Source organism: Mobula hypostoma, chromosome 1, assembly GCF_963921235.1.
Source record: "Mobula hypostoma chromosome 1, sMobHyp1.1, whole genome shotgun sequence".
Classification (NCBI taxonomy): domain Eukaryota; kingdom Metazoa; phylum Chordata; class Chondrichthyes; order Myliobatiformes; family Myliobatidae; genus Mobula; species Mobula hypostoma.
In genome coordinates this window covers 154,342,725-154,356,940 of record NC_086097.1, presented here as the reverse complement: position 1 = coordinate 154,356,940, position 14,216 = coordinate 154,342,725, and the positions used below count along the sequence as shown (strand labels likewise).

Here is a 14,216-nt window from a genome sequence, read left to right as displayed (position 1 = left end):
TTCACCAGGATCTGCTACTGCTCAGCACTTGTACCAGATCTGTCCTTATTCTGCAACTGTAACCTTCTTCCTGGCTTCCAGGGTTCCTTGTTGGAGCTAAGCCCATTAATCTTGCTGCACTCACAAAATGCTGAAGGAACTCAGCAGGCTTGGCAGCATCAATGGAAAAACAGACAGTACTCCTCATCTTTTCTATCCTGTCTTAGCCGGAAATGTTGACTGTACTTTTTTCCATAGATTCTGCCTGGCCTGCTGAGTTCCTCCAGCATTTTGTGTGTTGCTTGAATTGCCAGCATCTGCAGATTCTCCCTTGTGTGCCATTAATCCAGCTATTGTGTTCTTGGCAGAGAAACTGTTAAAATTGATACAAAGAGTGGAATTCAACATTTACAATGTACCTGGTAATTGGACGTGTTCATTACTGCAATATAGGACTTGCCAGTTTCATTTCCACAGTTACTGATTAAGAAAATGTGTTGCCAGAATAATTTTCCCCTATAGAGTATCCTTGAAATTAGTTAACCAGAGTTTCTGTCGGTACCTCATTGGTGACTGACTAATGCACTGTAGAATGATGTTGACCTCATGCCTTTTTATCCATTCAGTTGGATCAGCATGTCCATCCGATGATCCATCCAGTACCAATAAATTATTACAGAACATTGCTTTTCCTACAAAATTCACTTGTAATATATTTTATACTGACATTTATAAATGTTGAAAGTCTGTTGAAGAAAATATTTTAAAGTTTTAAAATGTAAGTATATAAGAAAGCAAGAATAAGGAAAAGATTTGAAATTTTTCATTCACAAACAGTTTTCAGGAAGAAGCTCACGATTTATTAAATATATTTAACATAGGCAATATAATTTTTCCATTCTCACTCAGATCCAAGATCCCATCCATTTCTTTAACGAATTTTTGAATCAGGTGTACTGTCAATATCATCTTCTTCATGAGAGCCACCATGATATTTGTTAAATCTCACCTAGTTTGTAGTTATCACCCAAGGATGTTATGGTGCATGAATTCTGTATGGAAGTGTGGTAAACCATGTATATATGTTGTAACTGGGTTACCTGTCTGGACACACCCCTCTGCTGACTGCCCCTGTGGCTCCTCCCACAGAGTCCTGTATAAAGGTGTTTGCCTTGCCCCTCCCCCTCAGTCCGGGGGCAGACACTCACTGTGGAGGTCGTATTGTACAGCGAATAAGAGTTTCAGTATTTTACCAAACCTCAGTCTTTTGGAGTAATTGAAGGTGCTTCAATTTTATTCGCTGTACGTTTTAAAACATGGAACAGGCCCCGAGACCAGAAAAATTAGACCTCAATCCACAAACACCTGAAGCTGGAAACGCTTTTGAACTCTGGCCGGCCTGCTTCGAAGCGTATCTAGAGGAGATTAAAGCGACCGACCCCGTAGCGAAGCGCAGAGTTCTACTCTCCAGGGTCAGTCCACGGGTCTATTCGCTGATCAGAGACCAGCCGAACTACGACGGCGCGATGAACCCACTCAAAAGGCAATACCTGCGGCCGATAAACAGCGTCTATGCTCGGCACCGTTTAGCAACACGGCAACAACGTCCCGGGAAATCAAGTGCTGAGTTCGTCCAGGCCCTACGGACGCTCGTGCGGGCCTGCAATTGCCAGGAGCTGACGGCGGCGCAGCATGCAGAACTCCTAGTGAGGGAAGCCTTCGTCACGGGGACCAGGTCAGTGTACGTGCGCCAGCGGCTGCTGGAAAAAGCCGATCTTACCCTAAATTCGGCGATGGAGCTGGCTAATACGTTGGAGGCCGCTCTGCATAACTCCGAGGCTCTCCAGGCACGCGATCCCCCGATGGCCTTGTGGGTGCCGCAGACCCCGCAACCTGCCGGCGAATCGACCTCGGCTGCCGCCAGTTGTGAATCCGCGAAGTGCTACTTCTGCGGACTGGAGAAGCATCCCCGGAAACGCTGCCCGGCCCGACAAGCTACCTGCTCCAGCTGCGGAAAGAAGGCCACTTCGCCAAGGTTTGTAAGTCAAAACCGCGAGCGGGATCGAGCAGCACTGCGTGCGCGACGTGGGGGTTGCCATCTTCCCTGCACACTGCCACCACGTGCGAGACATGGGGGTCGCCATCTTGCCTGCCACCATCTTCCCTGCACGCCACCACCACGTGCGAGATATGGGGGCGGCCATCTTGGTCGGCGCCACCTCCCACCGCCTACGACCAACGGGTGCTTACGGGGCACCCCACCACGCCGGACCAAGACAGCGACCCCACCCTGGCTTCCGTGACCCTCGACCAAAGCTCTCCCCACCAGCTCGCAAGGTCAATGATGGACATCCTGGTGGAGGGGCACAGGACAAGCTGCCTGTTTGACACAGGCAGCACGGAGAGTTTTATCCACCCGGCCACGGTGCAGCATTGTGGACTCATGATACGGCCGGTAAGTCGGAGGGTCACCATGGCCTCCAGGTCGCATACAACAGACATCCGGGGGGTTGTGTAGCGACACTAGTGGTGCAGGGCACAGAATATTGGGACTTTACGTTACTGGTCTTGCCTCAACTGTGTGCCCCTGTGCTGTTGGGGTTGGACTTCCAGAGCCACCTGAAAAGCGTGACAATGAAGTATGATGGGCCCCTCCCGCCAATTACTGTCATAAATCCCCTGTTTTGTAGAGATATGTCATGTACCCCGCTACTGACCACACACACACACCGACCCGCGCATCCCACCCAACATCATGCCAACTGCCACACTACCGACACCACTTGCGGCCTCTCCACCCTCAGGATCCCTCCCCCACCGCTGTTCGCCAACCTGACCCCTGACTGTAAACTTGTGGCAACTAAAAGCAGGAGGTACAGCGCGGGGGACAGAGCTTTCATTAAGTCGGAGGTGCAGCGGCTGCTCAGGGAGGGGGTCATTGAGACAAGCACAAGTCCTTGGAGGGTGCAGGTGGTGGTTGTTCGGAACGGGGAGAAGAATAGGATGGTCGTGGACTATAGCCAGACCATTAATAGGTTCACGCAGCTCGACGCGTACCCTCTACCCCGCATCGCGGATATGGTCAATCAGATAGCACAGTACAAGGTGTACTCGACCATAGATCTAAAATCTGCTTACCATCAGCTCCCCATCCGCCGGGAGGACCGCCCTTACACTGCCTTCGAGGCGGATGGCAGGCATTATCAATTCCTGCGCGTCCCCTTTCGTGTCACGAATGGTGTATCTGTCTTCCAGAGGGCAATGGACTGGATGGTGGACCAGTGCCAACTGAAGGCCACGTTCCCATATCTGGATAACATCACCATCTGCGGTCACGACCAGCAGGATCACGACAACAACCTCCAAAAATTTCTCCAAGCGGCCAAATCTTTCAGCCTCACCTATAACAAGGACAAGTGTGTATTTGGGACCACCCGACTTGCTATCCTTGGGTGTGTCGTGGAGAATGGAGTCATTGGCCCTGACCCCGACCGTATGCGCCCCTTGTTGGAACTCCCTCTTCCCAATACCCTCAGAGCCCTCAAAAGGTGCCTGGGCTTCTTTTCATATTACGCCCAATGGGTCTCTAACTATGCAGACAAGGCTCGCTCCCTGGTCAAGTCCACCACATTCCCCCTCTCTGCCGAGGCCCACGCGGCCTTCAACCGCATAAAAGGGGACATTGCCAAAGCAGCAATGCATGCGATGGATGAGGCCATTCCCTTCCAAGTAGAGAGTGACGCCTCCGACTTTGCGCTGGCCGCTACCCTCAACCAGGCAGGAAGACCAGTGGCGTTCTTCTCCCGTACTCTTCAAGGCCCTGAAATTCGGCACTCTGCGGTAGAGAAGGAGGCCCAGGCCATAGTGGAAGCTATAAGGCACTGGAGGCACTATCTTGCCGGCAAAAGGTTCACCCTGCTAACTGACCAGCGCTCAGTCGCATTCATGTTTAATAATCAGCAGCGGAGCAAAATCAAAAATGATAAAATTCTGAGGTGGAGAATCGAACTCTCCACCTACAACTATGACATCATGTACAGGCCTGGGAAGCTCAACGAGCCCTCCGATGCCCTATCCCGGGGAACATGCGCCAGCGCGCAGATTGACCGGCTATACGCCCTACATGTAGACCTTTGCCACCTGGGAGTCACCCGGCTTTTCCACTTCGTGAAAGCCTGGAACCTGCCTTACTCCCTTGAGGAGATTAGGATGATGACCAGGGACTGCCAAGTCTGCGCAGAGTGCAAACCGCACTTCTACCGACCCGAAAAGGCACCACTCATCAAGGCCACCCGCCCCTTTAAGCAACTGAGTGTTGACTTTAAGGGCCCCTTCCCTCCACTGACCGCAATGTGTACTTTCTTAACATAATTGACGAGTACTCGCGGTTCCCCTTCGCCATCCCCTGCCCCGACACCACTACCACGTCAGTTATAAAAGCCCTGCGCAAGCTCTTCACTCTGTTCGGATACCCATGCTATATCCACAGTGACAGAGGGTCCTCGTTTATGAGTGACGAGCTGCACCAATATCTACTGGCTAGGGGAATTGCAACCAGTAGGACCGCGAGCTATAATCCCCGGGGGAATGGACAGGTAGAGAAGGAGAATGGCACAGTGTGGAAAGCCACACTCTTAGCCCTCAGGTCAAAGGGACTGCCGGTTTCCCGCTGGCAGGAGGTCCTTCCCGAGGCACTCCACTCCATCCGCTCCCTGTTATGCACAGCCACCAATGCCACCCCTCATGAGCGGCTCTTTTCTTTTCCCAGAAAATCGACCATTGGAACCACTCTACCATCTTGGCTGACGTCCCTGGGGCCAGTGCTGCTCTGGAAACATGCGAGGAGCAATAAATACTCCCCGATAGTCGAGAGGGTTCACTTACTTCATGCGAACCCCCAGTATGCCTACGTGGTTTTACCTGATGGGCGGGAGGACACGATCTCCATCCGCGACCTGGCGCCCGCAGGAGCTCCGGGCCCCTACCCTGAACACTCCGTGGTGACTATTGACCCCGTACCCACCAATGTATGTACCTACGAGACACCGTGCACCCCAAACCCTATACAGACACCACACGACACTCCCGTACCGGGCGCGATGCACACGCATGAGGGATTACCGATGCCTAACGTGCTGGCACCTGAAGTCAGGCCGGAGCCAGCACAACCGCCATCGCTGGTGCAATCACCGCTGGTGCTACGTAGATCACGGCGACGGACTTGACCGCCTGATAGACTTAACCTGTAAATATACTTCTTGTAAATATTGTCAGTCACTTCACCCCGCGGGACTCTTTTTCAAAAAAAGGAGGGGTGAATGTGGTAAACCATGTATATATGTTGTAACTGGGTTACCTGTCTGGACACACCCCTCTGCTGACTGCCCCTGTGGCTCCTCCCACAGAGTCCTGTATAAAGGTGTTCGCCTTGCCCCTCCCCCTCAGTCCGAGGGCAGACACTCACTGTGGAGGTCGTATTGTACAGCGAATAAAAGCCTTTCAGTATTTTACCAAACCTCAGTCTTTTGGAGTAATTGAAGGTGCTTCAGGAAGTACAATTCCTTTTGTGTGTTATGCCACAGAATATTACCAAAGTTCGGCCACTAAGTATGATCAGGCCCTTAGAACATCAGTTTGCTCCCATTCCCTCTCTATTTTTAGCATACTGGTGCACAAAGTCTTCCAGAAGTATTCAGTGTGTGTTTGCATGCCATGTCACTACAACTGCACAGTCTGTGACTTTGGCATCAGCTCCTTGGGTGGAAGCAGGTTTTTCAAAAGATGGGAGGTATAATTACTTCTTTATGATTTAAACTAGAGTTGCAAGACCTGGTTCACAGCCCTGGAATTCATTACCAAAATTCGAAGCTACTCCTTATATATGCATCATCCTCACCACACCCAGTGTTGTACTGTGACAGTCTTGTACACCTGGCCTGTTGTGCTGGACCTGCCTGTTTCCCAGATGTCAGCCTGATCATTTCCCTAACTGTTGCATATAAGGTTTATAAAAATATTGATCATGTAATAGCATTATGTCATTAACTTTATATGCATTGTGTATACCAGGTGGAAACTCAGCTCTCTGCCACTGTACTTCATGATGAGTACTGTCTGTACATAATTTTAAATTGCCTCTTGAGGACGTGGCTCAGCTCAGTGCTGAGTACACAGTACATCAAGAATGTAAGATGACAACAGAGGTGTCTGTGATGCTTCACGAGTCCCATGCATTTCTCATTTTCACCCCTGCAACCATTACTGGTGCTCCATTATGACTCCAGGATTTCTAATCCTTCACTGACCAAACCTCGGCACATATTGCCTGAACAGGATTTCTCCCCGCTCTGCTACTATAGCCTACAATCTAGCTGAATTCTTCTAGAGGCCTGAGCAGAAGTTCTTTGTTTGGTTGCTTATGGCCAGCTCTACTGTACATGTTGCATTGCACTCATGGGCAATAAGATATTGCAGCTGGGGTCCCAAGCAGAAAACATGCATCAGGTTAGCATAATTCATACCTTCCAATGTGGAAAGGCTTCTTGGGCAATATCATCCAGATCAGTATCCTATAAAATTTAAATAACATTTGACTCATTGGTCTTCTTTGGTTTGCTATTTGATATAAGTTCCTCCATACTAAGCTAAACAGTACACTCTGAGCCATGCCAGCTAACTACATTAAACTAAGAACTGAATATTGAGGCCATCCATTGATCGAAGTTGACCATAGTTGTTGTGCCCCAGTTGTCTACATGATACACAAGCTGGGGCAGTACGATATAAAGAGCAAGCTGTTGCCCATGCGTCAGGCTCTGCCTCTCCACACAACTGATGAATCCAAAGAAATGGCAGAGACCGATAGTTTGACGTCAGTGTCATGGCAGGAATTGCCAATCAGCATTGAACTCAATGTAGGACTGCTCTGGATTTTTATTCAGGGTTTACTCCTGAACCCTTCCCTATGAGTGGGTATAGCTGCGAGGCAGCAGAGGTTTGAGATTGGAGTTTTCTTTCACCTAGTTGAGATAGCACAGCCGATGAGCCACATCTGAATGAAGTTCCTGGTTTTAAGCTGCCAGTAATCCCTTCTGCTGTCAGTAGAAATGGTTCCGCTGGGCTTGGTAGCTAAATTGCATGAGAAGGCTAGGATTTGAACTTGTTGGTCAGAGACTATTTGAGATTCATGTCTTTGGGAGCATTTAATAGGTAATGGGAGCTGATTCCCACTGCTACCCCTAGCTATAACATTCTTAAGGAACCAAAAAATGCATAAATGCTTCCACAGCACCTTTGTCTTTATGTATATGCTGAACAATAGGAGCAGGAGTAGGGTTAGCCAACTTGTTCTGCTGTTCAGTAGATCATAGCTTGCCTGTATCTTAATTCCATCTACTTAGTTTGATAACCCTTATTCCACTTGCCATCCAGCAATCTCTTAATCTTCGCTTCAAAACATCTAGCTGTGATCTTGCATTAAAAGAAAGAATATTGAAAGGCCTGGATAGAGTCGACATGGGAAGATGTTTCCAATGGTGGAAGAGTCTCAGAAGAGGGCACAACCTTATAATAGAAGGACATCTCTTTAGAACAGAGATGAGGAGGAATTTCTTTAGCTCAGAGCGTGGTGAATAAGTGGAATTCATTGCCATAAACAGCTGTGGAGGCCAGATCATTATGAATATTTAGAGCAGATTTTGACAGGTTCTTGGTTAGTAAAGATGGCAGGGGGTAGGTAGGTGAGTGGGATTGAGAGGGAAAATAGATAAGCCATGATCAAATGGTGCAGCAGGTTTAATGGGCTGAATGGTCTTACAAACAGCTAACTGATGATCATTCCTAAAAAGGTGCTTCCTCTGACATTAAACTTGATTGGCCTAATTTTAAGGATTGTTCTTCTATTGAACCTCATTGTGTTGTTTGCAAATGTTACGATTTCTGAGATTTATGATCAGAAGGTAGGAAGCTGAAATACTGTTGATAGTTATTATCATTTTAAATGCTGCACCACTTCTGTGCTGCTTAACATAATATTATGACATTGCTAATTGAAAAGACGCTTTAGAAAAAAACTTAGCAGGTCCTCAGAGTGCAAACCTTACAGTGTCATATTGTCATACTGTCTACCTGTTTAATTTGTTGTTTTCTCTTATTTATATTTTTTCTGTCTTGCTGAATTATAAATTACATTACAGGCTGCAATGTAAGGAGCACCATGGGAGGAAGCATAACTGATTGAAATGGAAATGGACAAGTACTGCTTTGGGAATCAGAACCCCAGCACTAATGGAATCAATTTTGTTTGGTGACCTCAATGAATAGATCCATAAGTGATCTGACTTATTTCAGGTTCACCAAATGATTGCAGTACTCAATTAATAACCTGAGTGATTAAGTGAATGTTAAGAGAAAGTTTCCTTGACTCCAACTTCTTGTAATAGATTTCTAACTTTTAAAATATTTTCCATAAATTAATAACCTTAGAATCTTTAGTCGCTGCACGTGACAGAAGTCCACCATCTCTGGTATCATTCTAACAAAATCCTTCCTCAGCCTTTCCAAGAGAAACAGAGATATACATTTCTACCACTCTAAGGGTCTAGACTTCAACCAAAATCAGTTGTATTTACCATATTGCAATGCTCTGTATTTGTAATGCTTCTAACTCAGTGCTTGCTTTTTGGTTGTTTTGTGCATTCAAGTATTTGTCCCATATCGTGCAATCCTGCTTAATTTTTTAAAATGATTATGTGTCTTTCAGAATCAGATTTAACATCACCGGCATATGTCATGAAATTTATTGTTTTGCAGCAGCAGCACATTGTGATACATAATAATAAAAACTAAATTACAATAAGTGTTTGTATATATATAAATAATAAGTAGTGCAAAAAGAGAGGGGGAAATAGTGAAGCATATTCATGGGTTGAGACCCTTAATCTGGACTGAAAGTTTAGTGAGGAGATAGTCTTCACCTCTTTCACTCCAGATGAAGGACCTCAACCCGAAATGTGACTGTCCACTTTCCTCCACTGAAGCTGCCTGACCAAAGAGTCCCTCCAGCAGTTGTTTATTGCTCTACATTGCAGGCACCTGCTGTCTTTTATGTCTTTAAGCGCTTGTCAATTTGTCCACTGAAGCATGCCAATATAAGAACCCGATACTTAACAACTACTGAGCAAAGGTCTTCAACTAATCTGCCCTGCTGTATAATAATGCTAATGTCAAATGAAGTACATACATGATGAGATCCTGGAAAATGTATACTCCTTCCTATTGCTTGAACAGAGCTTAGCAGAAGACAGATATGCTTTCACATTGAGTGCGGGTCTTTTAGCCATCTTAAGGAAAAGAATGTTTAAGACTCAAATGTTCAGATCTAGCACATGCTTTACGATGATCTCTGCCCTCCTGTATGTTTACAGGAATGGACTACCCAATTCTGAGATCTGGAGCGATACTAACAATGCCATCTCCATAAAATCCTTCGTCATTCAATACTGTCATAAGTAAGTCCACATCAGTGTTCTCTCCCAGGCTTCCACTGTTTGCAGTGGGAAGTCAATTACAACGATTTGGCTCTGATAGTCAGGCACTAGATCCTTGAACTATGCATTCTAATCCAAAATCCTTCACAAAGGAAGAGTTCACCAGATGGGTGTTGGAAACGATTTGAGGATATTCTCAAAGCATCCTTGTAAAGGTGTACGATCCCGACTCATGGGAATCCCTGAGACATGACTGCACAAAATGGAGAAAGGGCATTTATAGCCTCCAGGCTGTTTGGTAAAAATAGATGGAGATCCATGGGATGCTGGAAAGAGCAAATTTAGGAGGCTGAGGAGTGACATTATAGAGGTATATAAAATCAGGAGTGTATATAAAATCAGGATAGAGTGGAAGGTCACTGACATTTTACCAGGGTGGTGAAGTCTAAAATTTGGGGGCTCATCATTGTTTCACCTTGGTCTGGTACAGCAATTCAAATGCTCATGAATGTAAGAAGCTGCAGAGAGTGGCGGACATGGCCCAATACATCATTAACATTTCTTTTCCCACCACTGGAAGTATCTACAAGAGGCATTGCAGCTTAATTAAATAATTTTTTATTCCAATATTTTATTACAAAGTAAGGTAGCTTCATGCCAAATTGTGGAATAAATTTACATTTCATTAATGCAAACAGAGAACTGCATTGCAAAATACTGTCAACTTCACAATATTGCAATGGTCTGAGTTATTGCTAGCCTTAAGATCCACTGGGAAAAATGCACCACTATCTCCAAGCTTTCTTTCCAGCAGCTCTGTCCCAACCCATCCTAGCTTCTCTACCTCCTTATGGGTATGTCATCTATTGCTCTTGAGGGCAAGTTGGATAACAGCATTCATTCAGCACAAGCGTTCCCACAAATTAGGAGTGTTCATCCTTAAGAAGAATCTAGTTACTTGATTGAATTAGAAATGCAGCGTTATTTGTTCTCTGCCCATTTTGAGCAAACTGAAACACTTATATGGATAACTAGTTCCCATGAACTTGGTTGGTCTTCCCATCAGATCATTGCTTTAGGCAAAAGCTTCTGTAAAGTCAGAACAAAAACAGATCCTTGATGCCAAGCATCAAGCTCTCATTTTCTCTAATCTATTTTTGTTCTCCCGACATTCTCATGCATTTCCCCAGATTGTTCCATTCACCCACACACTAGAGACTATTTATAGTGACCAACCAAATTACCACCTAACACGTCTTTGGGAATCAAAAGCAGCAGAAGGAACCCCACCCAGTCACAGAGAGAATGTGAAAGTTCTACCTGGATAGCACTGGAGGTCAGGATTGAACCTCCATTTCGGGAGCTGAGAGGCTGCAGCTCTACTGGCTCTAGCTGTGGTGAATCAGCACCCTCTAGATACATTAAATGTATAATGTACTTGCAGATGTAAAAGCTTCCATGTTCATGGTTGCTTTTAATAAACTGAGTGGATGTACTTTCAATGTGACAAGCTATTTTATACAAACGTAGCATTAGTTGAATGAGAATTCCATGTAATAGCAAAGTAATGCATTGTAAGCAAATGCCATTAGATTGTGTTGAGACTAACATCATTGGTGATCAATTAAAATCTTACTTTGCATTATAGTTCAGTCAGTTAATTAAAATAATGTAACTTGCTGTTTAGCCCACCTATTTTATCAGATATTTTATTGAATAGATGAGTGATTGTTCAGTATAACATGCATGAATGGCATTTTTTTGTTGTTCGGAGTTTAATGGCCTTCTCTGCACTACCTCCCACAAAACTCTCTCCCTTCCCATTCTACCGAACACCCCAACAGTGTTTATTTTAATCTTTTCCTATCAGGATGGTGGTAACTTTTATTCAGCCCACCAGTAAAACATTTGGCTAAGTAAGGCATGCATGGGCAAAGACTAATGGGAATAGGTTTAGGGTGAGGACTTAGAGGTCTAAAGGGGATCTCAGAAAGAACTGTTTCAACCAGAGGGTGGTTAGAAATTGAAACAAACTTTTCAAGTGGGTGGTGTAGTCAAGTACTCCTTAAAATGTTTGATGTATCTAGATGAACACATGAATCATCGACACATAGAACACTATGAATCAGGTGTTGGTCAATCGGTTTGGTTCAGTAGATAGTGAACTGTAAGGGTTGTTTTTGTGCCATCAGTGTCTGTTCATTGAATTCTGAGCAGTTATTACTACTATGCTCACCACTTGGATCTTTTCAGAAGAGAATTGTGCCTTTCCGTCTTCTCTTAGCTTATCCTCAAAATGTTTCCGGTGATTTGCTGTTGTTCAGCCTACCGTCAGTGACCTGTGAAGGACACTGTTGAGCAGAGATTCCCTCCTACATTTAGACAAGATAGAAAAATTACCCAAAGTATGGCAGCAGATAATGAAAAGCTAACACAAGCCCAGTAGGCAAATAGTCTAATTGAAATTAAAATTGTGCTTACATCATGATTTAGTTTCTAGTCATAATAGTTTGCATCGGGACTTTGACAGTTTGCAACTATCTAGTCAATATTTCTGTGCTGTAATATTTCAGTTTGTTTTGCATGCCAAAGCTAGAATCCAGGCATTGTTTCAATATTACCCATCCTGAGAGTCAGTTTTATCCGATCAAGCTCAAAGTTATAGACCCAGTCAATCTTTTTGGGTGCTTAGGACATTTTTCCTACTTTGTCATCTATAACAGCAGGCGTTGGTTGGGCATATTCTATGTAAACATGAATGAAGATATTTTATTCTTCATCTACAGGAGTACAACAGGATAGTAGCTAAGGTATTCAACTGCTATTGCACATCTTCCTGATTTCTAAATACTTTGCTCATTTGTTATTGTCACCAGGTCTTCTAAATCCTGAGACACTCTAGCCAATTCAAGAGCCATGAAGTAATTTTAAACTCTATAAAATTCTGGTTTTTCAGAATTAGAAATGTCTTTCAATTAGCTTTAAGCATTATCTTAAGTAATTATTTTGTGCCCGGCACTGTATACCAAATTACTTTAATGTTAAGCTTTACCTCTCAGGGAATTAGAATGCAAAAATGAGATTGTCATGCTTAATTTGAAGATTTAATGAAAATGCTTAATAATTATTAAAATAAACAATTACACAAGTTCGAAGCATGGAAAAGAAACAGAAAATGTTGGGAAGAACACCTCAGCAGGTTGGGCAACATCAGTGAAAAGAGAAACAGATTGTTTTCTCTCTCTCTCTCGCAACTGATTATTTCATTTGTATAATGTTTAGATGAACCTTATTTTCAATTTTGAATGCTATATTTAAAAAAAAAATAGAAACATAGAAAACCTACAGCACAATTCAGGCCCTTCGGCCCACAAAGCTGTGCTGAACATGTACTTACCTTAGAACTACCTAGGCTTACCCATAACCCTCTATTTTTCTAAGCTCCATGGATCCATCCAGGAGTCTCTTAAAAAACCCTATCGTTTTCACCTCCACCACCGCCGCCGCCAGCAGCCCATTCCACACACTCACCACACTCTGCGTAAAAAAACTTCTGACATCTCCTCTGTACCTACTTCCAAGCACGTTAAAACTATGCCCTCTCGTGTTAGCCATTTCAGCCCTGGGAAGAAGCCTCTGATTATCCACAGGATCAATGCCTCTCAATGCCTCTCCTTAGGTGACCTCTGTCAGGTCACCTCTCATCGTCAGTCGCTCCAGGGAGAAAAGGCCGAGTTCACTCAACCTATTCTCATAAGGCATGCTCCTCAATCCAGGCAACATCCTTGTAAATCTCTTCTGCACCTTTTCTATGGCTTCCACAGCCTTCCTGTACTGAATTGAGCACAGTAATCCAAGTGGTGTCTGACCAGGGTCCTATATAGCTGCAACATTACCTCTCGGCTCCTTAACTCAATCCCACGATTGATGAAGGCCAATGCACCATATGCCTTCTTAACCACACAGTCAACCTTTGAGTGACCTATGGACTTGGACCCCAAGATCCCTCTGATCCTCCACACTGGCAAGAGTCTTGCCATTAATGCTATATTCTGCCATCATATTTGACCTACCAAAATGAACCACCTCACACTTATGTGGGTTGAACTCCATCTGCCATTTCTCAGCCCAGTTTTGCATCCTATCAATGTCCCGCTGTAAACTCTGAAAGTCTTCTACACTGTCCACAACACCCCCAACCTTTGTGTCATCAGCAACTTTACTAATCCATCCCTCCACTCCCTCATCCAGGTCATTTATAAAAATAACAAAGAGTGGGGGTCCCAGAACAGAACCCTGAGGCACACCACTGGTCCATCTACAACCTCTCTTTGACTTCTGTGGGCAAGCCAGTTTTGGATCCACAAAGCAAGGTCCCCTTGGATCCCATGCTTCTTTACTTTCTCAAGAAGCCTTGCATGGGATACCTTATCAAATGCCTTGCTAAGGTCCATATACACTTCATCTACTGCTCTACACTCTTCAATGTGTTTAGTCACATCCTCAAAAAATTCAATCAGGCTCGGTAAGGCACAACCTGCCCTTGACAAAGCCATGCTGACTATTCCTAATCATGCCTCTCCAAATGTTCATAAATATTCATAAATATTAACTTTAGAGGACTCTTGAAGGGTTTCAACTTGGATCCACCAGAACTAAGTAAGTTCTTAAAGCATAAACTCTTGTTGATCAAGTGTGTGCACGATAAAAGTTTTCTTATCCAAATATCTTACTGACCCTTGTTTTAGG

General features: G+C 44.6%; 1 protein-coding gene across 1 annotated transcript in view; it reads left to right on the top strand.

Annotated features, from left to right (window-relative positions):
* The window catches only part of fam135b (family with sequence similarity 135 member B), a 386,005-nt gene that overhangs the window by 83,374 nt on the left and 288,415 nt on the right, over positions 1 to 14,216 (top strand). The window lies entirely within an intron of this gene.